We start from the raw sequence: 25,775 nt of genomic DNA on the forward strand, positions 1-25,775 counted from the left end.
TTAAGAAACTCATTTACTATTGAGAATTTTTTTTTTCTGGTACATCTTAAGAGCTCACAGGGAAGAGTTCTCCAATGTAATTCATTACAGAAATGAAGAATCTAGAAATAATACAAGCTGAACTATGTTGGAGTCATCTAGACTTTCCAGTAATTGTATGGCAGACCTCTCACACTGAATTATTTAAGTTGTCTTCAACTCTTCAGCAACAAGTTCTGTGCATCTTCCAACAATATTTAACGACGACCAAGGAGTCCATGTTAAGATGTCACTATGAAGTGTTCAGATATTTTTCCAGCCATTTCAACATAGCAAGAGGAATAAGTGTTTGACCAATAGATTATGACCTTTCACTTTGAAGTAATAAATTTAAAATAATCAAATTTAATCAATATTTGTAAGGGGCTGGGTTAAATATATCATGATTTTAACCAGTTGAAAAAAATTTCTAAATGTCTTGCTAATTGCCGTGGCTTCATGCTTTCATTAGCTGTGTCAATGTACAGTGATCACTCAGAGAGAGTCATTATTAAGGACAGTGGACGAGAGACCATATTTCAAACATTATTCTTCATAATATTTCAAGTCTTTTGACCAACTCAGTGATTGATGCAATCGGACTGCCATTATTTTTATCCAGTCATTAGCTGAGAAGCAGCGAGCGCTAGGAGTTGGGGAGGGACAGAGTCAGCTATTCTGCTGTGCCCTCAGGCAGCAGCATTAGTCCTTTCTGCAGCTTGCAGTTTCTTCACGGGAATCATTTACATCACTTGGCCATTTTGTGAGGATTAGTTCAGTTGAAATGAGACATCCTAAGCTGTAAATCCACTTCCCGGGGCACACAGACACGAACAGGTGGTGCTTATAGGAGGCATACAAATTTCCATGTCAGGAAGTCTCCTCGCACTGAAGGGTTGCTTTGAATAAGGAGTGTTCCCCTGCCCTTCATGATGGGAGTTTCCAAGGGCAGTGCTCTCAGGGTTTCTAGAAAGCATCTTGTCAGCCTCCTGACTTGATATACTAGGAATTGGAGGTTCCCAGAGGAAGCTTAGAGACCGTGGAGACTGATGCAAGCCCTGGTAAGAGAAAGCATAGGTTCAAATCCCGGCTGCTGCCTCCTCCTCTCTGTGTACGCTGGAGGCAGGCATTTTACCTCTCTAAGGCTGCTTCCCCAGCTGTATACCAATACAGGGCAAAGGTTACTGTTTGTAAATTATATATCCATAAGTTCCTCTTTAAAACGAAGGACAGAAGGAAGGAAGAAAGAAAGGGAAGGGAGGGAAGAAGGGAAGAAAGCATCAATGCAAATGCCTGAAATTAAGTAGAAATTGTCAAACGAGCCTAGAGGTTCTCAGGGAGTTGCAGTTTTGTCTTGATTATCTCTGTATCCCTGGGATGCTTAGCATGTGGTAGATGCTTACAAGTCATCACTGATTGTAGTGGGTTGAATGGTGGTCTCTAAAAAGATATGTTCATGTCCTAACCGCCTGGAACCTCTGAGCATAACCTTATTTGGGTCTTTGCAGATGTAAGTTAAGGATTCTGAGTTGAGGACATCCTGGATTATCCAGGTGGATTTGAAATCCAATGGCAAGTGTCTTTGTAAGAGACAGAAGACACAGAACACAGAGGAGGAGGCCATGTAAAGACGGAAGCAGAGACTGGAGTGATAAAGTCCCAAACCAGGGAAAGCCAAGGATGGCCAGAGCCCCCAGAAGTTTAGGAAGAGGCCAGGAAGGAGTCTCCCCGAGAGCCCATGGACTGACTACAATTCTGCCGACACTTTGATTTTGAACTTCTGGTCTCCAGAACTATAAAAGAATATATTTCTGTTATTTTAAGCCACCAAATTTATGGTAGTTTATTACTGCTGTTCTAGGAAGCTGACACACCAGTTCACATTGTCATGCAAAGTCTGGTATCACCTGATCCAGTGATTTCCAGTCTTGAGCTCTGCAGAGTCCTTCACGGCCCCCATGATACCATTTTGGACATATCTGGAGTTTTTGGAGGTACTTCTAAGATTCCTTATAATTTAAATATTCTGCAGCTTAAAAAACACTAAATTCAAAAATCTAATCAACCAGCCCTAAGTCTTGTCCAACTCGACATCAACACTGAAGCTCGGACAAGTTACGTAACCTGGCCAAGTTCCCCTGCAAGCAAGAGGCAGAGCCACTGTCAGCACCACCGTCCTCTTCCTCCTCCTGCAGGGCTCTGCCTATTCCCCCAAGGAGCCAGGAGTACATCACCAACGTCCTTGGAAAACAGTGTGAATGACAAGACAAAGATGCCTTTGGTCATCAGCACCACCATCCAACATTCAACTACAGGTTCCAAACCAACTGTGAGAAGTGGGGATAAAGAAAGAAAATGAAAAAGAGAAAGAAGGAGAATTCGAGTCGTGGGAGCTCCTGACCATCCACAGGAGCTGTGAGGGAAGCGCCCTTGGTGTCGACGCCTCTCAAGGTAGAACATCGTTCCTCCGTGGGCGGAGCAGTTAGCTCAGCCTGCTGTCCCTTTGGGGTCAGACAAAAGCAAATGCCCACTGCAGCCCTGCCACCTAAGTCTGTGTGACCTTGAGCAAAGTTAACATCTTGGAGCCGCGGTGTCCTCTGAGGAAATGGGAGTAAGAGCTACCTTGCGGGTGGTTGCAGACCTAAATGAAGGTTGCAGGACTTAAACTGAGATAACACAGCCTCAGGATCTGACCCAGATTCTGGAGCCAAGCTAGGAGACGCTCGCCTCTGTGATACTAGCTGTGGGCCTTAGACAATTACCACTCTGCGCCTCGGTTTTTCTTACCTATAAAATGGGATAATGCTACCTGCCTCAAAGAGTCATCTTGAAGGTTAGAATCAGCTAATAGTTATGAAGTCCTGCAACTGCCTGCAGACTAGTGCTGCATGAGCATTTGTTAAATTAAAACTTAATATGATATTTTTGTACACTTTATTTTTTCCAAAAAATTGCTAATGCCGAAGCTTTGTATTAAAATAAATAAATACTAAAATTTTTTTAAAACTTAATATGCAAATGTCCGAAGGGAAGGGTTTTTCTCACCTCCTCACAAGAAGGGACTCCTAAGCGACTTAGAATGTGGTAAAAAGAGAGAATTTCGATTGCCTAAAATGGGTCAGTGTCAGTTTTAGCAAGAGAAAAATTTGCTCTTCTGACAGATGCTCCCCTCCGAAGATTCTGAAAGCTTCCTCTCTGGCCGACTCAGTGCGGACAGAAGGAGACTTTGATGAGAGAAATAAAATTCTGAGGCTTCAGTGATTGGCAGACCGTGAGAATGTTTTCTTCCCGGTGGTGAGTTGTCACCTGCCCATCTCTCCAACATCATGGGCCTAAGGGAGGGGCGCGCACACGCCCAGCCCCAGGCACAGCGCAAGCGGTGAGTAACTTGAGTAATTCTGCCCCACTGACGCGATGAGGGTTGCTCCTGGCCTGGGACCTGGCATTCCTCGACCATGGCTGCAGGTCTTGCTGACCGGAGTCTAATTCCTGTAACACTGGTCTGCAGGTGTCCAGCTCCTGTTCACTAACCACCGAGCTCTCTCATTCCTCCTGACAAAAACAATGATAATAATAAACACCAAGTATGTATCCAGCTCTCTGCTGCTAGGCACCCAGAACACAGATGAGCTCATGGGGAAATGAGATTAACAGAGAACATTGCAAGCCCCATTAGGTGGGAGCACAAAGGAGACATTTCAGCTCATTGGGGAAGGAGTGTAGAGCTGTTTCAGAGCCCTTGCAAGATGCTGAATGTGACTCCAAGCATTTATTAATTCATTCCTCCCTTACTGTCACTCAAGGGGGTAGATGGTATGGCCTTACAGTCAAGGAAAATTAAAAACAGAGAGGTTAAACCACTTGCCTAAAGTCACACAGCTAGTAAAGGTAGAATCAATGTGCATCCAGGCAGCAGGGCCCCTGTGTTCTCTGCCTCTCGGATGGGGCTAAGGTGTCCCTGGTTGGTGGCCCATTGCATTTCACCTTTGGGTCCCCAGTTCTCTCAGCACTAGAAAAGAGAGTAGGACCCAGCTGGAAAGCCAATAGTGGTCTCCTGTCAGGAGAGAGGAACTCTTCTCTCCCTCAGCGGCCCTGTTGCTCAAGGTTATTGCTATGCGTAGGGTGAAATTTCAAGGACGAGGATTTGATGGTGTACCCACGACTCACATTCTAACAAGCTCAGCCCATTTCAGCCTATTCAGACCCGGAATGATCAGGCCTGACATCACAGCCTGCATTCTCCGCAACTCTGGGGATGAGTGTTCATGTCCCCATTTCACAGATAAGGAACACAGAGGATGAGAGAGGCCAAGTGCTCTGCTTAAATCACACACAACAAACAAGAGAACTCCAAGTCTCACGCCATTTTCACTGTGCCACAGTGGCCTCATAATCCAACAGAGAAAAATCCGAGAGCCAGAAAATTCAGAGCTTCTGTTGCATAAAGGGTCCAAAAGACTGAGGATGAGGAATAATAAGTAACAATGACAATAGTGGCAGGTAACATTTACTGAGCTCTTAACATGTTGCAAGCACTAGTGCTAAACACGTTATTTCATTTAATCTTCCTAACCGTGACATCAGTTCTTGTTTTACAAATAAGGAAAATGAAGCTCAGATGATAAATGACTTGCCCAGCTTGTACGAGGTGCTGCAGGAATCAAGTCCCACACAAGCCTGAATCCAGAGCCCATACTTTCAGTTCCTCTTGCCTTTGCAGCAGCCTCAGCCTCCGCGTGGCGGTGCCCTTGGACGCCATGCTTAACCTCTCCGAGATTTGGCTTCTTCAGTTGCAGATGTAGGACCAGTAAAACCTACCTTCCGGGTAGCAGTGAGGAGCCATTGAATCAGGATCCCTGAGGCCTGGGGGGCTGCACATTTCCGCTGTAAAAACTCCCCCGGTGATTCTGATACGCAGTCAAAGTGAGGCCCCATCCACTGGGCCCTTGTAGGTCGTGGGGGTGTCTCAGGCTTTAATGAGATATGGATGCTGCTTCTGATTCAGCGTGTCTGGAGTGGGACCTGAGACTCTGTCTCTAACAAGGCCCCCTGCCCTACCCCCCACCCCTAGGCTGGTGGAGAGCACTTTGGCTGATAGTCATGGTGATGATATGAATTTTATCTCACATGCCAGCGAAGCCCCTGTAGAGTTTTAAACAGGGGGGTGTTGGGATCTGTCCTACCATGGGGAAGGATCACTCCGGCTGCTGTGTGGAAGAACACAGCTGTAGATGACAGGGAGGTGGTGAGCTCCGACCTGGAAATGGGAGGGAGACCCAGTGTTTGTTGTGGTCCAGAAATGCCATCAAAGGACTCCCCAGCTCTCTTCCAAGCCGGGCAGGATGGGGAACCAAGCACAGCACCCACGCCTGGCCTGGGAGGCCAACAGCATATAGGGGTGATGTCATCAGGCCTGGGAGGGGGCAGACTGGGCATGCGCCAATGGCCCCCCTCCTGCTTCTCGCCTTGCCTGCCTCCGGAGGAGGATGCTTCTGTGGGTACTGAGCAGAGAGCTTTCTCTCCTCGGCTACTGAAGGGCCCAGTCCAACACTGTGGAGAATGACAGACTCTCTGGGAAGACCCAGAGGTAGGTCGGGGAGTGGGAGCGAGAATTTCCCAGAATCCCATGAGGCTGCTAGACCCACCCCAGAGCCCGGCACCCTGACCAGCAGCCCTTCTGAAAGATCCAAAAACCTCCTCGGACTTGCTTGTCCCTTCATTCCAGTGCTCAGATGAGAATTCAAAGGGAAAGGATTTCATTTCCAAAGGAGTGGCTGTGAGGGCTGGATAACAGACTCACCTCTCCAGGCTCTCCGGTTCCCTCTGGGCCAGGTGAGTCATGCTGCTCGAAAATGACAAACACGAGTAAATAAGATAATAGGAACAACACAGGTGACTCAGCCGACACGGACACCCATCCGGCAGGGCTCAGAGGCCCCGCAGAGGGCAGGAGGCTGCATTCCGGAAAGGAGGACAATTGTGAATAAGAGATCCACTCAAGACATTTTTTTTTCGTCCTGATTACAGACAGCATTTCACAATGTGTTTTTTATCCGCTAGGAGCTGCCCGAGTCTGGAAGGCCCTGGCATCACTTACAAGGGAGGGAGGCCACAGCCCGGAATCAAGGACCAGAGCTGGATAGGTGTGTGCAGACCTTCCTTTGACATTGCAGAGAACAGGAGCCCCCTTCCCCCAGAGGGCTGATCGAGGCTTCATTTTCTCCCCCAAATCCTCCAACAAAATGAATTCGGACCCTGGGTTGTTTATGGGTAAAATAATAGGATTCTGGGATTTATTTTAAAAATTCTATTCTCTACTCTGAAATCATTGGGAGGTGACAGATGAAATGAGATTAGCAAATGTCTATCATTGTTAAACTGAGTGAAGGTTGCATGGGTCCTTTCTACTTTGGGGTATGTTTTAAAATTTCCATAATTAAACAATTTTTGGAAGTTATCATTTTTAAAGAGCTTTGGTCCGATCACCTCTCCCTAGCCTTTTACCTTCTGGAGCCCCGAGATCTTTCTGGGAGAGTTTGACCTCCCTTCCCCTTGTGGGCCTCAGTCTTCCCAGGAGTCTGGCCATCTCCTACAAAGGAGGGGGCATTGGTTCTAGTGCTGTCTGAGCCCTCTTCCAGCTCTGCTTCCCTGGGAGCTGATGATTTCTGTGGATTCCAAACTCTCACCGCCCCCTGGCATCTCAAGTCTGCTTCCATAGCAAGCTTGTGTGACATGCATAGTGTAGTGGTCAGAGCAAGTATTCTGGAACCCCAATGCCCAGATTTGAATCTTGGATCAGCCACACCCTAATTATGCGACCTCAGACAACTCACTGAATGTCTTTAGATGTGAATTTTCTGATCTGAAAGTGGAGATGATATGATCCACCTCATGGGGTTATCCTAGGAGCCGATGACCTTATATTTGCAGAACATTTAAAACAGCGCTTGGCATATAGTGTTACAGAAGTCAGTTTAAATGAAGAAAAGGAAGAGACGTCAGAAGCCAGCTGGTTCTCTATGTCAGGGTTAGCAAACTTTCCGCAAAGGGCCGAATAGTAAGTGTTTTTGGTCTCACTGGTCATATATCTTCGGCACATCCAGACTGAGGCAACTTGAAGTGGCCATACCTCTCCCATCTCTCTCTCTCCCCCTGGCAGTAGCTGCCCACGGGCCATATATTCCAGATGGTGTCACAGCTATTTACAAAATTAAAGAGAATGCACAATCTGCCTTGCGCTTCAGCAGTGTGAGAGAGAAACCAACATCGTATTAAGCCGCTGTGGTCTCTGTGGCTGGTTTTGTTACTGCAGCACAGCCTGGCCCAGCCTGATGCACAGTGTGCTGCTCTTGGGGCCATAAAGAATATACCTGTTGTTCTTTCCTAAGCCCAGGTCTCCAGACTGTCTTAGTTTTATTTCTTTTCATTTTGATAAACCATTTCAAATCTCCCTATGACAGCTGCCATCTTCTAAAGACTTTCCAGTCTGTGCATGCTCTCCCCTAAGCCAATGCCCAGAATTGACCATGATCCCCCAGATGGGCCTGACTTTCAACAGAACGGGACCACTCGCAGGAATATAGCCTAGGGTCACATCAGAGTGGGGACGTCAGATTGTACTGTTGATGCATATGCAGTTTCCGGTGAATCAAAACCCTAAGTAGAGAGCATCGTGCTTCTGGGAAGCCCATCTTCTTGTACAGTTTGTGTAAAATTGGCATTTAATGGAGACCAAGAGGCCCTGTCACCTTTCCTCCCAGGCTGCCACACCAGCCTCGTGACAGCTCTCACCCAGCTGAGGAGAACAGGATGAACTGGCAGGAAGAGTCAGAAAGTGTTACAAAGTGTCCACAGTTCTGTGTTGCTTACACTCAATCGTCCCAGGTTCTTGGAGGAATTCTGAGAAATGAGTTCCGTGGGAGCTATAGTTACAGGGACTTTTTTCCCAGCCGAAAATTAGGATACAGATCAGATGGAAAACGTTATGCCACTACTTTGAGGCACAGGCTGAGGGATGCTGGTGGTGGGGAATTCTAGGAATCTTGGGTGGTCCTTTGGGTTAAGAGGAAAGGACCCTCGGGCACTAGGGTTGCCAGGGAAATCCGGAGGGTTCGATTACAACAGAGCCTGTCGTCCAGAGGCCTGGGAGAAGAAAGGGCTCCAAACTGCCCCCACGGGGACTGTAAGAGGGCTGAAGGGGCCCCAGGGTGTGGTCCGCAGGTAGGTGCTAGAGTACTCCTCTCACTAAGTACGAGGTACTTCTCTTAATAGGTGCTTGTTTCCACTAGATAATAGATAGAAAGAACTCTCAGTAGAGAGGGAAGAAAATCACTTTATTTAAATGTAATAATCTTTTGAAATGGAGGCTGCCTGGGAGCAGAGGTTCATATTGCATATTAGAATATGGACATGCCATCCATATCCACATTCTAGGTAGAAGGAGATTCGGTTTTAAATTCCCCATGGCTGGGCCATCTCCAGGGGATTCTGACTCAAGCGGCCAGGATGACTGTGATGTGCAGTTTGAGAACCCCGCCCCAGAGCCTCCTACCTCCCACCAAACCGAGCCCACCCACATGGTGCTCACAGGTCAGGCAGCAAAGTCTCTCCAGCAGACAGCGGAGAAGGCGGTGCAGGTAACACCTAATATATCCCAATATTATCTTGAGTAGAAAATAGAAAGGGTCTAGATGAAAAAATCCATCTGCTGATGTATGTCTCCTAGAATTCTAAACCTTTCATACCCTACCTGATTGAAGTGTTTTTTTTTAATTAATTAAGAGGCTGACAAAAAAAAAAAAATCATCTCTGTTCTTTGGCCAAAATTTTTCCTAAAATACCTGCAGGGAGAGGGAGGGTAGTTTAAAGCATGAAGAGTAAAATGCAAGGAACGTGTCAGAACCCAGGCAGGTCCAGAAGGAAGAAAGAGACGGGAAGACTCAAATATTAACCCTGCTCCGCAGACAAACGCGACCCAGTGAACATCAGCCTTTCCCAGTATCCTCAAAATGACAGCATGTCTGCTCTTCCCATGAGGACATAAGAGTAAAGCAGCAGAGGGAGAAGGCCTGTCTCGGGCACTTTCCTCGGTGACAGGCGATGGCTGTGCTCATGGGATCTGACATGTCTGTGAGCCAGGCAGGAAGGTCAGAAGCACCTGTGGAACATTCCAGAAATCACACCAGCCCCATAAACCCTTATCTCCTTTTTAGTCTTCATGGGCTCCTTCAGTCTTTATTCAAACAGCCAGCACTTATAGGTCTCAGGCACACAGTGAGTTTTCCAAGTGCCAAAAGGAGGTAGAAAAAGGAACTGGCTTCCACTGGTGCTTAAAAAAATTCCTCAGACACCATAGTGACATTATATCGGCAGGGCTGGCAACTGAGAAACAAGGCTGTCTTCTCTTTCAAACAACCTTCTTCAGGCTTTAGACCACCTGAGACTCGACCCCAGCCCTGCATGTCCGCCACTCCTCTCCCAGCTCACGCTGTGACTTGGGCAAGTCACCCGACTTCTCTGCACTGGGATTTCTCGCCAATCACAATTATGGAAGCTGTTCTACCTGCCTCACAGGGTTGCTGTAAGAATCAAGCTTGTACGAACGCAGCACAAGGACTTAGGAGATTCTGCATGCAGACGGTGCCTGTAGAGAACAGCATGGAGGGTGAGGAGGTGGGGGTCTTCCCTGCCCCCCATCCAGGCAGTGATGAGGGGGAAGGGGAGGAGGCTGCTGCCGGTGACAGAAATGTCAAGACAGCCACAGCCATGACAATGACCCTTATCACCCCAGAGTACAGATTCTATACACAGGCTGAGCAGTGCCCAGGTAGAAAAGGGCAAAACTCATAGACAGACTGCTGTGTCTCCTCTCCCTGGGAGCCCACCTTGGTTTAGGGCATAATCCCAGACAAAGAGACTCACATGATTTAATTTGTTTTCACAATTCCTTTCCAGCATTTTCTTTTTGTTTATACTAAGGACAAGTGTTCCATGGATGATGTCAAAAAAAAAAAAATCAGATTAGAGTGGGTGGCGTCGACGAACACTGATAACTAAGACTCCACACAATGATGTTGATGTCTTGCCCTTCTGCACAGGTGCTGAGCAAACCGGTGCAGATGGGATCTCGCATGTGCACCCAACACTTCCTCTGGACCCACGGGAAAAGTGAGGCCCGGCTCCCTCAGGGATGCTCTCCCAAGATGTTGCAGCAATCTTTATGAGCCAGAGAGCAGAGGAGGGAGGAGGGAGGGGGGCAACTAATGTTTATTGAGTGTTAACCAGGTACTTTACTTAATCCTCACAATTATCCTATGCCATAAAAATCATTATCCCCATTTTATAGATGAGACAACTCAAGGTCTTAGAGATAAAGTGACTTGTCCAAGATCACGTTGCTAATAAGCAGAGGAACAAGAGCTTGAGAAAGTCCTGGCTCAAAGCATTGTAAGCTAAGTGCTGTGGGAAATGCAGATGTGAATATTCTAGGGTTAAGACGCCCTTTAAGGAACTCCCAGTCCAGTGCAGGAGATGAACATTTGCAACTGACATAAAATATAAAGTGGAATACAATAAAAGGTAGCATACAAGTAATGGACTCCAGGTGCTCAGAGGAAGGAACAGTGAATTCTGACCCCAGGTCCAGATAGCATTTGAAGGGGACCATGACAGATGGATAGAACCCCAGCAGGAGGAAAATGCGCAGAGCAGGGGAAGGAGGCAGGGGCAGTGGGGGGTGGAAGGGGGTGGGTGGCCTGGGAGTCTGAGAGGACCTCCCAGGTTGCCCAGACAGGAGGGTGGAGACCACACGACCTTCCTGCTTCTGGTTCCTTTTCTTCCAGGATAAGGTCCAGGCATCTGAACAAGGCTCACCAGGGCCTTCAGAAACTGGGCTTCTTCCCAAGCCATGAATTGCCGTGTGAGTCTCCCCAATTTTCTGCACCCTCTTTCGTGTTAAAATCATTTTGATGGGACACGTTTTCCACTCCCCCTACTCACCCCGGCTCTTTGTCGGGCTGCATCCTATTCATCCTTGAGTGCCCCGGGCATCATACCCTTGCCCCAGGCAGACTCAGACCCCCTCCGATGGGCTCTTGTCCACCCTCCATCCCCCATGTTATGGCACTTATGGAACTTCACAGCACTCACCAGTGTACGTGTCTGTATCTCCCATGAGGCTGTGAGCTTCGTGAGAACAGAGGTCTTATTTTGGTCCCTAGGGTGTAACGCAGCACCTGTCACACAGTGGGTGATAAGCCAATAAAGTAGAATGGCTGACTGAATCCATGAACCAACCATGGGAAGAGATGAAGAATGAGGAAAGAGGGGAAAGGTGGGGCCAGATTTTGAGTTAGAGCAAGGCTTTAAATGCCAAGTTAATTTGTTCCATTTTTATGGTGTGGCCCATAGGGAAGCACTGATGGGTTTTAAGGAGAAACGCAGCACGTCGTGTGTATCAGGTCACAGTGAGGCGGACAGAGACAGAGCTCGGGGCTGGGGGCACGGAGAGTCTTTAGGACGTGTTTGTGATGGTCCAGACAAGAAATGAGAAGGTGGACATACTCCTCACATGAAGAAGCCTTTTAAAAACTGGAACCAGAGGGCACAGAGCACATCCAAGCTCTGGCTAAAGTGTCCTGGAGCTGTCCTTGAGGGTTGGCAGCCTTCCATGATGCCAGAACTGACTGCTGTGGACAGGTCTGGGGAGGGGTGAGAAATTGCTGTGTGCGCTTCAGAGCTCTTAAGAAACACTACATGAATAAGTGGATGCATTGGCAAGAGTTTCCCTGGGAAACCGCCTATTACATGACTAAGGCTCTGAGAAATCTCTGCTGATGGCCTGGCAAGACGTCCGCCAGCCGAATCTCTGGTTGAGAACCTCAGAGGGCTTCTGGAAGCATGTGGATTATGGGCTGTGGGAATCTCGGGTCATAAAACTTTCGCCCAGCTGCTCGAGTGCCTGGCCGGGCAATTAAGGAGGATTCTTTCAAGCAGATCAAAAGGCTCTGGGGAGGTGATCTCAGGAAGCTTCCTGCCCTCCCTGCGAGAAAGGCAGGAGTCAGGTCTCATTATCCTCATTTTACAGATGAGAAAAGTAGGTTCCCTGGTGACTAAGTCCCTTGCCTGAAGTCAAACAGCCAGCCAAGGGTGGAACCCAAAGTAAGCATCTCAATCACCCGACTCCCAGGACACCATTGCTCCAGAGCCTCCCGCTCCTGGGAAGTCTGGCCCCACATGTGGAACGTTAGGGCAGGAAGTGGTCCACAGGGCAGGCGCTACTCCAACCACTTAGCACAGGTGGCACTTCGAAACCCAGGACCCCAACCATACAGTAACAACTCAGTTACTCTGGCCCACCTGTACGCAAACCACTTTAGAGGGCATACTTGAGCTTGGTGGTCCCCTTACAGAACTTCTTCTCAAGTTCATGAGGTCGTACCTGACTGCAGATCCCAGGTCTGCCCTTGCTGTTCCCAGGACCGAGGCAGGTTACTTAACCTGAGTCTCTCTTCCCGCACATATGAATTGGGGGCATTCAGAATACCTCTCCGACTGGGTTATTCTGAGGAGTCGGTGCGGTCAGACATGTAAAGAGCACAACCCAGCCCAGCATGTAGTAACCGCTCAGTAAATGCTAGCAATTAGTAATAGCATGGCTCATAGGAGTGCTCTGAGTTCGAAAAGTAACTCTCCATTCTCTGTCTGTCCACAGCCTGGCTGTGAAGGAATTAAGTGTGAATTTTAGTATTTGACCAACTCCCTTCCTTCCAGGACAAGGCAGTTTTTTTTTTTTTTTAACTCTTAATAATCTCAGCTACTTACCATGTTTTAAATAAGGGGTGATTCATTACTCTTAATGCAAAGAATACCTGTTATAGCAAGAATACGCTCAGAGATGCCTCTGGCTTGTCATGGCCTTAGAATCCTCTCCGGGGTCCTTCCTTGTACCTCTCTAGTTTTTCCATTGCTACCTGGACATCACCAAGTCCTGGGTCCAACTAATTAAAGGCAGCCAGCAAAGAGAGGCTAGAGGCTGGTATTCTGATGCAAGGTGGCATGGGTACCTGTGGTCACTGACGCCAAGAGCAATGCTGTTTGGGTCAGTTTTATGGTGTCCCCTGTCCTGGATGGCTGTCTGTCCAAATGAGCCCTAGTTATTCAATCCGCCTTAGGCGGCATGCCCTGTTGTAGGCTGTTAGTCTTTTGGGGTTTTATGGATGCACTTCATACCAGCCAATGTCCTACCCCACCCCATCAGCCCATCCCACAGGTCACCTGCAGTTTGGTGACAGTTCCCAGACACTCCTTTTTCTCTGCACTTGGCCCTCTATTGGGGCAGGCCAGGGAGCTAACACTTCCACAGGTGATCTATAAGTAATACAGGACAAGAATTAGAAGGCAAATACCCCGGTTACCTCATCCCTCAGGGGCAATTTTGAGATAAGCTGATCCTGCCTCTTATAGGGTCCCTAGTACACTGGACCCAGGTGCCCACAGTGACAACTGGCTCACTCACACACCTTCAGTGACCCGGGTTCGCCTTCCCCTGGCTCCCTTCCCCGCTCCCTGAATGAAGCTTCCTCCAATCTCACTGCTGGCATCCAAGTCTCTGCCTGGGGTCTGCTTTGGGGGGAACCCAAAGACAAATTCTTTGATGGAAAACAGCTGTTATACTAAAAGATCACAAATCATTTAACTATTTCCATTACCTCAGGCAGACATTGGCACTGAAATATGATACGGAGAAAATCTAAAAACAATAAAACCCCTGGTTACAATGTCTGTCTCCACAGACTCCCCTAACACCAACGCCAGCTAACTCAAGGGCAGGGCCTCACTCACCGGCCATACTCATCCCAACCATGAATACAAGCCTGAGTCCTTCCAGAGCCTGTGGCCAGGCTTGCTGAGCGCCCAGAAATAAATTAATTAGACTCTCCAGATCCAAGAGACAGCTGCTCTTTGGCTCACTCAATGCCAACTTCCTGTCATTCTCTTTCATCTTTTTTTCCCCATATCACAGACTTAAAAGGAAAAAAAAAAATCAAGGCACTCTCTCATCCTTTTCCTTTACGATTTTCAGAAATCTCCTTTTAGCTGAGGAAAGGCATCTTCTAAGGGCTTAATTCAGTTAGCGTCCTCCTCCTGGTCACATCCCTTATCTGCATCAAATAGATGCCCTTTATTCAATTCAGCAAGTGCAGCTAAGTTGTCTCTGACCGACCAATTTTCCACCACGACTTGTTTAAATTGACCTTGAGGGTTTTGTCCTTCTGAGGCTTTCAAAAATATTTGGAACCTAAGAATCATGGTTGAACAAAATTACATTGTCAGGTTTGCGGTGCCTTGAAATGATAGATAATTAACACATCCCTTACCAGTGTTTGTGCCCAATACTTTAGTGAACATCATCCCGAAGGAACAGTGTTGGGGCACTGTTCTAATGGGACAGGAGGAATAATGTGGAAGATAAAGGGACAGCTTGAGTGCAATGGCTCAGAAATCTCTCAGTTCGCTTCTTTATGCCTTGGCGCTTGGGCCAGAACTGTATGCATAGAGGCTGAAACAGAAGAAAACAAAACTTGAAATTATTCCATTAACATCATCTTGTGTATTGAGAAGCAAGGTGGTCTCGCCTTGCAAACAGGATGTAAAAAGAGACAGGTGTTCTCCTCAGGTCAGCGGGGAAGACAGTGTGACCCTGGATGGAGACAGTGGGCCCGACACAGACACCAGCCTTGGCAGGAGCTTCCAAAGCTTGTCTGTAGACATCAGAGCAGAAAGCTGGGGCTGTGGAAGGAAGAGCAAACATGGTGTGGGAGCCAGAAGGACCGAGCTTCCCTGGACACATGGGCCACCCCCTGGGACTTCCAGAAATAACTGAGGTGAGATCCTTGGCAGGGACTCCCTGACAGTGGAGTAAGAGAATAGCACAATGTGAGCACGGGTGAACACAAATATTTATTAATGACAAAGTGATGGATGTGATGGATGGGATGACTCTGATCCTTCTCGAAACCTGTGATCCTTGGGGACTTAGGACTAGAAAATAATTTTCTTCTCAAAGGTCCTGTAAGTGCCTCTAATACAGAGATCTACCTTGCCTTCTAGTGTCATGTGAAACACTAGACTGGATGAAGAATACGAACGGAGAGAAAGACACAGTGGTCTTTCTTATGTAATGAGTTTAATATGAATACGTTTAGGCTTCATCCTCTTGCCCTTGCCCCTTGGTTAGAGGCAGAAGCCTGGGTGTTCCATGCTACCCAGGGCAAACATCAGCCAGGCCCCTCATCACACCACAGCCAGACCCCATTTCAAATTGTTGGAAAGTACAACTTCAGAGCCCTCCCAGGGCTCATCAAGTTCTGAGTGAACAATCAAGCCAGAAAACGTGGGATGGAGAAAGCCTCAATGCATGCATGGACCACCTCCATGATGCTCTCTTACATCACAAAGTGCAGGAGTAACTCACTATACAGCAGTAGATAACTAACACACCGTCGACTGATGGCTTATGCCCCCCACTTAAGAAAACGCCATCCTGAATGACCAGCATTAAGTCACCATTCCAGTGGGGTAAGTGGGATAATGATGAAAAGTAAAGGGACAGAAAGCTAGATGAGACATCAAAAGCCTTGGGTTCTGGTTTCAACTCTATATCAGCTGTGTGAACTCAGTGAGATCATTTCCTCTTCTGTGAAGTGGAATTAATGATAAATGCCTTTCTCACGTCACACTGTTATTATGAGACTCAGATTACAGAACCCTGAGTGAAAGCTTTGTACTGTGTGAGGTTACACACCAAGTAAGGGGTTATAATCATCCACATTAGTACCATCATCATCTTCATTGCTGGCTGTTATAAGGTAAAGCCAACAAAAGTTTGAATGCCTCTGTCAAAGTCCAACCAAGTGAACAGAAATGAAGCATTTGGAACAGGTGAAAATTAACATGGAAAATGGGTGACGTGAGTGACGAAAGGTGGAGAGCCCACCAGGAAATCATGGAGCGACCTGGAGATTAACAATAGCAGGAGATCCCTTAGCTAGAGGGACAGGGGGCAGCAGGATCATAGGAACCCAAGGCCTGGCATCACCCTCAAAGAAGCTGGGACCATGGTAGGAGCCAGAGCCGAGGAAGAAATACAACCTCTGCCAGACACGACTGAAAGCAGAGGGGAAGAGAAACACCCCGGTTTCTCCCTTCCTGATGCCCTTCAGCAGTGGTCCAGGGCCTCCCTGGACACAGAGGAGAGACAGACGGATCTGGAGCCCACAAGCCCTGGGCCGAAGAAGCTGTCTGTTTAGTGAGAAATGCGGACGTATGCCAGAAATGAAAGTAGCACAACAAAGAGGCTCAGAAGTCCTGAAGTCTCAGACTCCAAAGGAGCGTGGCAATCCATCCAGCCCAGCTCCTCATCCTACAGGCGAGGTCGCAAAGGGGAAAATGACATGACTTGCCCAAAATCAGCTGGCGAGGGGCAGCCTGGAAGCCAGGCATCAGAATTCCCAGCCCATGGCTTTTTTCACAGGGGCGCTTCAACTTAACAAAGGGACATGTTCCAACAGTCGATTTCTAAGACAGTTGTTTGGACCTGAGAACTCATTTTCCCATAGAAGCAAGGTTATCTTGGCCGATTGTGGTCCCAGACTGACCACTTAGCCCACAACACGGAAAGCAAGGAACCTTCTGACTCCAAATCAATGTGAAATCAAGAGGCTGATCCACATCTTTCTCCCAGGGCAGAATGGAAAAGAGTCTCTCCCCATCTCCTTGCTCTGCCATTAAAGGGGTGCTGGAGGGTGCCTCCCCGTCTCCCTCACTCATCCTTCATCACTACCATCCTTCCCCACAGTGGTCATTCCTGTGGCTGCAGGACCAGCAGCAGAGTAAGGGCTCCTTGGTCCAGGAGCAGGTCTTTTTGTCCTTTACATCTTTGCATCCTGGGCATCCTTCCAGTAACTGGCCCAATGCAGTCCTGCGGTTGTCACCGTGCCCTCCCTGGAGGGGTCTGAATTAGCATCTTCAAAGTATAATCATTATTAATGAAACAATTTTATATTTGGAAAATGAAAAAAGTGCCTCTTGTTTTTTCTACTATAAGTTAAACAAAATGAAATTTGCACATACACAGACAAAATGCTCTTAGAGGTGATGAGAGGGAGGGGAAGTGCAGAGAGATGGGGTGCTGTTGCCTATGGGATGAACGCTCCGTTCTCTGGGGTGGCAGTGAGTTCATTCTCCCATGGTTTTGGCAAAGAAGTCCTTAAACGGCTGCAAGGGTGCCCACACTTGATCTTCTGGTTTTAGACATGCTACTGCAATCGGGGAGGTCCAATTTCAGCAATCCACCACCCCAAGAGAGACAAACTATCCATCCACCCCAAAATGAGAATGAGAGTAAATTTCCTGGGAACTGAAAACAAAACACAACTTGGGAGCTAATGCAGAAATGGAAACCAAAGTATACTGTCTGCTCTGCAGGTCAAAACGCAGAGACGTATTCCCTCAAAACTTGACCCTACCTCCCAGGCTAAGAGAACAGGAAATCAAAGTCTGTACAGCTCTGGCAGCCTTCACACTCCAGTGCCCTCTGCCATGAAGCTGCCTACCCTGCAGAGGTGGAAATGATTGCTCCCCACCCCTCACCCCCTTGTCCCTGCCCCTCCTTCCCATCCCACTGGCTCAGGGCCACCATATACGGTCCCACAGGCAGCACACTACTCAAATCAGGAGGTTCTGCTTCCATCAGCTGTGGTGTGAATGGCGCCCCCTGGAGTTGTGCAGCGCTTCTTTGGGAACATCTTGCCCATTACTGTGTCTTAAGACTGCCATCTCCAAGGCCACAGGCTTCTAGCTGAGTTATAGTCACTTCAGTGTCCTTGGCACCTAGCATAGTGCCTGGGGCAGGGTGGAACTTCAGTATAAACGCCTAGAGATTTCAGAAGCAATGAATTTGGGAAGAGTCAGCACCACACTTATACAGGAAGTAAGTAATTGTTTTAAATGGGAGCAACGTCCTAATTAGAGTACAGCTTCCTCTTGTACTAACCATAGATACTTTAAAGAGTAAATAAGACATAATGATTAAGATCTCTGGCTCTGAGGTCAGAAGGATCCGGGTCTGAATCCCCACTCCACGAGTACTGAACCACACTGGGCGCGTTCCCAAACCTCTCTAAGCCTCCGCTTCCTCATCTGTGAGGACCCGCTGAGATAATGCCTTCAGCCTAGTGCCTGATGCACACTAACGTGCAATGTGTCTTCGTTGTAATGATGAAGTATGTTGTTAATGGCAATTAATCAGTAATTAAACAGTGACCCTAAAAGGCAAATTTTCGCTGTCAATATTTATATCCCACAAGAAGGAATATGCCTAAGGCATATTGAGTGCTCAGTGAATGCCTACCAAATGAAAGAGAGACAGCAAGAAAGAAGAGAGACGAAGGGACAGACTAAGAGCGAAAGGGGAGAGGGAAAGAAGGAGGGTGAGTGGGAGGGAAGAGGGTACTGAACTGGGAGTCAGAAGAAATACAGCTTCAAATCTGATATCACTAACATGTGACTTTGAGTAAGTTCCTGTTCTTGTCTCAATTTGCTTTTTTTTTTTTTTTTTTTTAAGATCATAGGTCATTAGATGATATCTCAGGTCCCTTCTCAGAATCCCCTCCAGCAGAGACCTCTCGCCCCAGAGCATTTTTGCAGTGTTCCCTCATATCCTGCAGATGGTGCTGCTGAGTTAAGAAGAAAACCTATTTTTCTGCAGCCTTTTTCCGAGCGACCACAACTCGCTATTAACAGCAGACTGGGAATTAGGGAAATCACTTACTTGTTGCTGAAAATGCCTGGGGCAGTGAATGAATCATTCCGTTCCTTTCTTGCCTACTTGGCCTCTCCCGGTACCATGAAAGCATCAAGGGCGTGGGGAGGCAGCCGGCCCTGAATTCCAAGTCCAGTTCCACCACTTCCTGGCCAGTGACCTTGGGCAAAGGCATTTGCCCTCTTGGAGCCTCTCTAGTAGTCTTCCATATGAGGAAAATAATACGGACACCCCTGGAGCATTGGGGAAATTAATTAAATAGCTTTCGTCAACTGAAGAGCCCAGTGCCTGGCATATAGCAGGTATTCAAGAAATGTTAGTTTCCCTTTTCCCTTCCTCATTTTATTCACTAAGGACCATGGCTGGTGCTTGAAAAGAAATGAACAAGGTGCAGTGATAGTGATGAGGATGTGGGCTTTCCGAGGGGGATTCACTGAGGAGCGGATGCATCATCTGAGGCAGGAAGGATGAGAAGGAAAGATGTCCCAGGCAAAAGGGCCAGCTTGCGCAAAGGCACAGCCTGTTTCATCCAGCCCCCTCCCCCGTCCTTTACAAACTTAACCCTCAGTCCAGTGGCTCTGTCCCCTGAGCCTGGAGTCCACTTTATCCATGCCTCTAGGACAGCAGTCATCTGCCTGTGTTGTAAGTTTTATGTACCCAGTCATGTCCCTTCGAGGACCAGGAGTACATTTTATTCACCTCTGTCTCCCCGGAGCCTGGCACAACAAATGCCTTAATGGACAGGTGAAAGTACCATATTGGCATCATCCTGTCTCTTATTGGCTATCTCTATACAAAGGCATCCTGATCTTTAGCTGACACTCATCTTTGCATACCTAGCCCTTGGTACCTGATGGGTCCTTGACAAATGCTCACTTCGTTGAAATTGAGTTGCATTTTTATTTATTGAGCACCTGCTGTGTGCCAGGCACTAGAGATGCAAAGACACAGGGTTCATTCTAGAAGAATAAGAGTAGAGGAGCAGGTATGCAGCCCCTGCACTGTTCACATCTCATGGCTGAGTGCTCCATGCATGCTCTTCCACTTAATGGGCACAAAGCCCTGTGAAGTAGGTACCCTGATTGGCACCATTTACAGATGGGGAAAGTGAGGCTCAGGCCGGGAGACTTGTACAGGGTGGCAGAGCCAGACAGAAAGAATCTGGCACGAAAGGCCTTGCCATTCACCACTTTGTGGGGATCACACAGACATGTGAATACAAATCATTTAGACGTGTGCTGAGTGTGGGAACGCTAAGGAAGAGCACAGCCAGTGGGAAAGCTTTCCCAGGGGAGAGTCTGTGTGAATTGGACCTCGAGGAATAGGAAGAGTTTTCCAGATGGATCACGGTGTCAGTGGGGAAGGCGCAGGTAAGAGGGAAAGGAAGGAACATTCCAGGCAGAGGGAAGAGGTCTGCAGCCTGCAGGGCGGGTGGCGGTAGGGCAGAAACACAGGCCTGTCTGGGAGACACAGACTGCTCCTCTGCTCCGGAAGGTCGAGTGCTGAGTCTAGAGCAGGCCGGCTCAGGAAAAACACACAGGACGGGAGACTCTAGAAAAACATTTTCTAGAGATAAGTTTAGCAAATAGAAACTTTCACCCTGTTTAGTAGCTGATCTTTGTGGCTTGCTTGCCTTTAGTCTGGGCCATCAAACATACAAAGACTCCAAACATTTATTCAACATTCACTGAACACCTACTCGGTGCCAGGCACTCACAGCGAACACCCAGTCTGGGCTGCTAATGTCACATTGTGAGAGCAGTGGGACAACTGAGGTTTGAATCTGTTTGGGTTTGAATCTCAGCTCAAGTACGTCACCTTGCATGGGTTATTTCTCTCCTCTGTGCCTTGGTTTCCTCATGTGTTCAATTAGAATACGGATAAACAGCAATCACATAGGACTATTGTATTAAATGAGTTAATTTATGTAAAGGGCTTAGAACACAGCCTAGAAGATAGTAAGCACTCGGTAGATATTGGCTACGATACACATGTGCTATTATTGAATACATACTCTTTATTGAACACCTACTAAGTGCCCCAGGCACTGGGCCAGAAGCAAAAGGTTTAGAGATATTTAAAGAGAAAACAGCAGGTCCAAAATGGCCTCGCTTGTGCTAAATCCAACGATACCAAATCTGGATTTAAAACCTGATCTAATTGCAGTTTCGACCTTCTCCAGAAATGTAATCTTAATCGGCCAGTCTGGAATTTTCCAGGCAGCACCCATGAGCTAATCTATCCCATGGGTCCTCTCCGTGTTCCCTCCAAAAGGAAGAAGAGACAACGTGCGTGGTAAAGACCCTCGCTGGTCCCTTTCTCCAAAAGAAGACATTGGGGTCTGAAGCAGTCTTTTCTTTTGCAAATTCCTCTGGCCTATAAAAGCCTTCCATTGTGCCCAACCCCTTGGAGCACCTGTCTATTTACCGGATGGGACGAGCCTAATTCATGAGTCGCTAAATAAGGCCAATTAGATCTTCACTTTGTTTTTTGACAGAGATGAGCAAAACTGTGGCCCATGTACTCCAGTAGGGCAGAGTCTAGTAAGAGCGAGGCTTATGATGGAAGTGATTACAACTGAGAGAAATAGCACTATATTAATAACAACAACAACAACAACAACAACAACAACAATAATAATGAGGAGATGTCATTTGTCGTGTGAAGCACTGTGTCAAGCTGTGTATTTATCCTCCCCACAGAGCTTTAGGGAGACCCTAAAGCATCACTGTCTTTGGTTTCACTTGAGGAAACACAAGATTTATCAGCAAGGGATGCAGCTGGTGTCTGAGCTCAGACCGGAGGCCCCGCTGCTAAGTAGGATGTGCAGAGCTCTGGGGGCACAAGAAAGAAGCAAGTTCCACTCTCTAGTGGGTGAGGGGGGAAGCCATGCAGAGGAGGTGACAACTGAGTTGTCCCTTAAAGGATGCTGAGAAAGAGAAGGGATTCCAGGCAGGGGGGAGGGCACATGACGCAGAGGCCTGGAGGTGGGAGCCGCACACAGAACAGTGAGACGTCGTCGTGCCTGAAGCCCAGGGCTGGTGTGGGAGCTGCGTCTGGAAGGAGGCCTTGCCCACTGGTCTACGGAGTTCAGGCTCCTCCTGGGGAGGAGGTGGGGTGGTATACACTGCAGGTTTCTAATCAGGGGATGCTGAGGGAAAGTAAACAGCCTCCCTCCCCTCCTCTCCACTCACCCTGCAGCCCCCAGGAATCTGCGCCAAGGCTGGATCTTCAGCTTCTAATTAACGCACCCGTCAAGGAGCCAGTCCAGCCTCCATATGGCGCGTAAATAATTTACAGTGATGGAGCGTGTTTATGTGGGCCGGCAGCCAGCCGCCTCACTCCTTCAGCCTCAGTGCTTCCTCTCGCTCCGCTGGCCCACAAGGTCCCCGGGGACCCACGGGGAGGAGTGAGGGGCCCGGGATCACCCAAGGACTCCCTCCTGCGCGGCACGTCCCGTGGGAGGCAGGGGTCTCAAGGTCCTTGAAGGCCACCGAGCCCCGGGGCCCTGGTTCCCAGGGAAATCGCGTCCACTTCCAACTCCATGAAGGCCTGAAGGGTCCTTTCCTGGTCTCACCGCATTTCTCGGAAACGAGTTAGGAAGGGCTGACGTGGCCTAGGGGCCAGGGCGGAGGGCTAGGCCCGGAAGTAAAGAGCCGGGTGGGGAAGGCTTGGGAAGCAGACTTCCTGCCTTAGCCTGGAGGGATGTGGGGGAAGCGGGGGAGGCTTGGGGAGTCACTGCTCCGCAGTTTCCCTGCCCACAAATCAGACCCCAAGGAAATCTCAAGCCCATGTACCATCTGTCCCTCCATGGCAAAAACTGTCAGTCTACCAAGTGCAGGAATTAAGTCGTACAGATGTGACAGTGATTTATAAGAAGAAATGTAGTTTTGGTCTTCATCCTAGTTCCTTACATGGAATTCCTAAAACTCTTGGAATTTCCTAAGTGAAGAGTGCGATCAAGGTGTCTCGTTATTTAAGTGAGGTAACTTTTGGGAAAGCCCCTACTGCACCAGAGGATGAGGCCTGGTTGCCAGGGGAACCAGCCCCGGGTGATTAGAGGGTGGGAAATTTCAGCCCCACCCTCCAGCATCCGGGGAGGGGAGGAGGGCTGGAGATTGAGTTCAACGGCCTAAGGCAATGATTTAATCAATCCTGCTGATGTAAGGAAAGCTCCATAAACATCCAAAAGGATGGGCGTGATGAGAGTTTCCAGGTCGATGAACCAGGACACATCCCCGTGCCATGGTGCTGGCCCCCAAACTCCACAAGGACAGAACCTCCCGCACTGGGGACCTCACCCTGTGTGTCTCTCCATCTGACTGTTGATCCTTTAATATCCTTTGTAATAATAAATGGGTAATCAAGTGAGCAAACTGATTTCCTGGGTTCTGTGAGCCACTCTGGCAAATTAATCAAACGCAAGGAGAGAGTCATGGGAACGTTTGATTCATTGCCTGTCAGTCAGAAGCACAGGTAACAACCTGGGCTTGCAATAAACATCTGAAGTGGGGGCAGTCTTGTGGGACTGAGCCTTTAGCCTGTGAGATCTGGTGCTACCTCCCATAGCAGTAGACCGTGTCAGAGTTTAGTTAAATTTTAGTTAAATCTCCCAGCTTGCGTCTCGGAGAATTGCTTAGTGATGCAGGAAAAAACACACATCGGAACTGGTGTCAGAATCACAGGGGTAAAACCAAAATCATAACCAATTTTAAATGGTCCGATGATCTACACTAAAGTCACATTCAGCTACATTGTAACACCAAGATCTGTTCGATGTAAACTTGTATCTAAACCAAGTTGGTGAGATGTTGTGAATTCAGCTGGGTATGAAAGCTGACGAAGAGTTCGGGATGAATAAAAAGAAGTCTTTTGCTCAAACCCAGGCAGAAGAGGAGATGGCTAAACTGGGTAACGATTGCTACCAGTTAGGGTTAGTAAGAATGCTTCCAAAATTTACCTGGATGTCTGGATTTTATTAAATTCTTGCTGCAACCCTGAATTATCTTGTTAAATACACTAACTTGTAATATTGAGCAAAAGAAATATTTAGCAGTGGCTTCATCACACACACACACAAATTCTCATTATTCATGGTAGTTATGTTTTATAAAGTTGCCATGAACACTGATTTAGTTATTGCTGCACCACTGTTCCCAGGAGAAATAGAAGGTTAGGTCCTTGGAGCCTCTGGTCACAACATTTTCATCAACCCATCAATATATAACCTTACTTTGTATGTGTTTCTGTTTAAAGACAGTTTAATATGTATTGTTGGTTCGTTCACATTGAACTCATGACCAACAACACTATAACCCATGCCTGAAAGAAGCTTAGCCAATACACCTAATTCCCCCATAAGGCATCTCTTGGCCTCTGTGCTTGGGGACACTAGACAGCGCCAAGGCACCATGCTTGGGGGCAGTTTTAAACAGCAAAATCACCCACAAACAACACAAAAATGCTCAAAAGATGGCACTAAATAGACCTCAAAAAGACCCATGTTTACAGTAAAGGAGCTGAGACAAGAGGGCAGAGCACCGTTCAGGTGGGAACATGAGAGCTGGGTAAGCCAGATGTGTCCATTGCCCTGTATGTGTCCCTGAATGACTGTGAAAGAGCCATGAGTGTAGGTTTGGGGGTTACAAGCAAACATCAGCAAGTAAGCAAATCAACAAACACAGAATTCACAAATAATGAGGATCAACTGTGAGTGTGTTTTTTATATATATATATATATATATATATATATATATATATATATATATATATATATATATATATATACACACACACACATACCTGACTGTGGTCCCCAGGGATGCTGACCCATCAGGAGCCTCCTCCTCTGGTTTCCCCAGACCCTCCAGGCAGGTGGAGAATAGCTGAAGCTGTGCTTGGCAGCTCCTGAAGGGCAGAACTAACATGCAAAGACCATTTACCCAAAGCTTTCTCTGTGGACTATTTAAAAAAGCCTCACTGCTCTCCACCCAGGAGTCATCCCCTAACATGTCCTCCCAGTTAGTGACAACTTCAGCCCAAAGGCTCACCCAGCACGCTCCGCCTCGGAGCCCTACCTGCCTCCCACATGGGCAGCTGACCATGCCCATCTCTGCATGTGCCCCACAGACCTTGCGTGATGTCCTTGCCTAGAGGGCTAGACCCAGAGGACAGAAACCATGCCTGGTTTGTGTCTTTATGTCCAGCACCTGGTACAGCTCTCCGTGACCAGGAGTTGTTGAGGGTTTTGAATCACTGAACAGCAGAAATGACAAGGACATTCAAGATCATCCAGCCCCAGGATGCTCCAAGTGGGGACCATGACCAATCAGCCGTCCCACCAGGGAGCTTGCTAGCAATGCAGATACCCTGGTCCCTCCCCAGACCTTCAGAATCAGAATCTCGGGAGAAGGATCCAGCAATCTGTACTGTAACAATGTTTCAGAACATTCTTATGCCTAACTAGATTTTAGAAGCTCTGAGTCTGTTCAATTCCCTCCCACCCACCAACCCCCATGCCTTTAAAGACAGGAAGTGGAGACTCAGTAAAGGGACAGGTTTCCCCAAAGTCACACATTTGATTAAGGGCAGAGGCAGGCAGGGGCCCATCTCCTGACTTTTGGTCCTGTGCTCTCCTGAGCATCCCACAGTCAGAGGACAACAGGTGCCCTCGCTGAAACCAGCCCTTCACAGTGTTTCTCTACAAAACAAGCATGATTCTCATTCTGGTTCTTATTCATGGGTCTCCTCCTCCTCTCTCAACCCCCCTTCCCCCATCCCTCATCTTGAGTAAAGAGCTTAAAATCTCTGGGCACCTACTTCGTTTGTATGTCAAATGGGAACAACCTCGCCTCCCCTGGTCAGCTCAGGTCAATCCAAAGAACACAAGTTACCTCCAAGGAGATGCTTTGGTGATGACTGGAATGACGCAATT

At 47.9% G+C, this 25,775-nt stretch overlaps 1 long non-coding RNA gene across 2 annotated transcripts; it reads right to left on the minus strand.

Moving 5' to 3' along the window:
* Positions 1–25,025, minus strand: LOC116148938 (uncharacterized). Of its 2 annotated transcripts, XR_010377027.1 has the most exons (4): positions 24,644–25,025; positions 5,819–5,860; positions 5,202–5,275; positions 1–1,076 (listed from the first exon to the last, which is right to left on the minus strand). It is a non-coding gene; the product is annotated as an uncharacterized LOC116148938 (long non-coding RNA). The 2 variants fall into 2 exon arrangements; XR_004132539.2 differs by lacking the exon at positions 1–1,076 and having other exon boundaries at positions 4,509–5,275.
* Between the last annotated feature and the right edge of the window lie 750 nt (positions 25,026–25,775).

Source organism: Camelus dromedarius, chromosome 20 (assembly GCF_036321535.1).
Source record: "Camelus dromedarius isolate mCamDro1 chromosome 20, mCamDro1.pat, whole genome shotgun sequence".
In the NCBI taxonomy this organism is placed as follows: Eukaryota; Metazoa; Chordata; class Mammalia; order Artiodactyla; family Camelidae; genus Camelus; species Camelus dromedarius.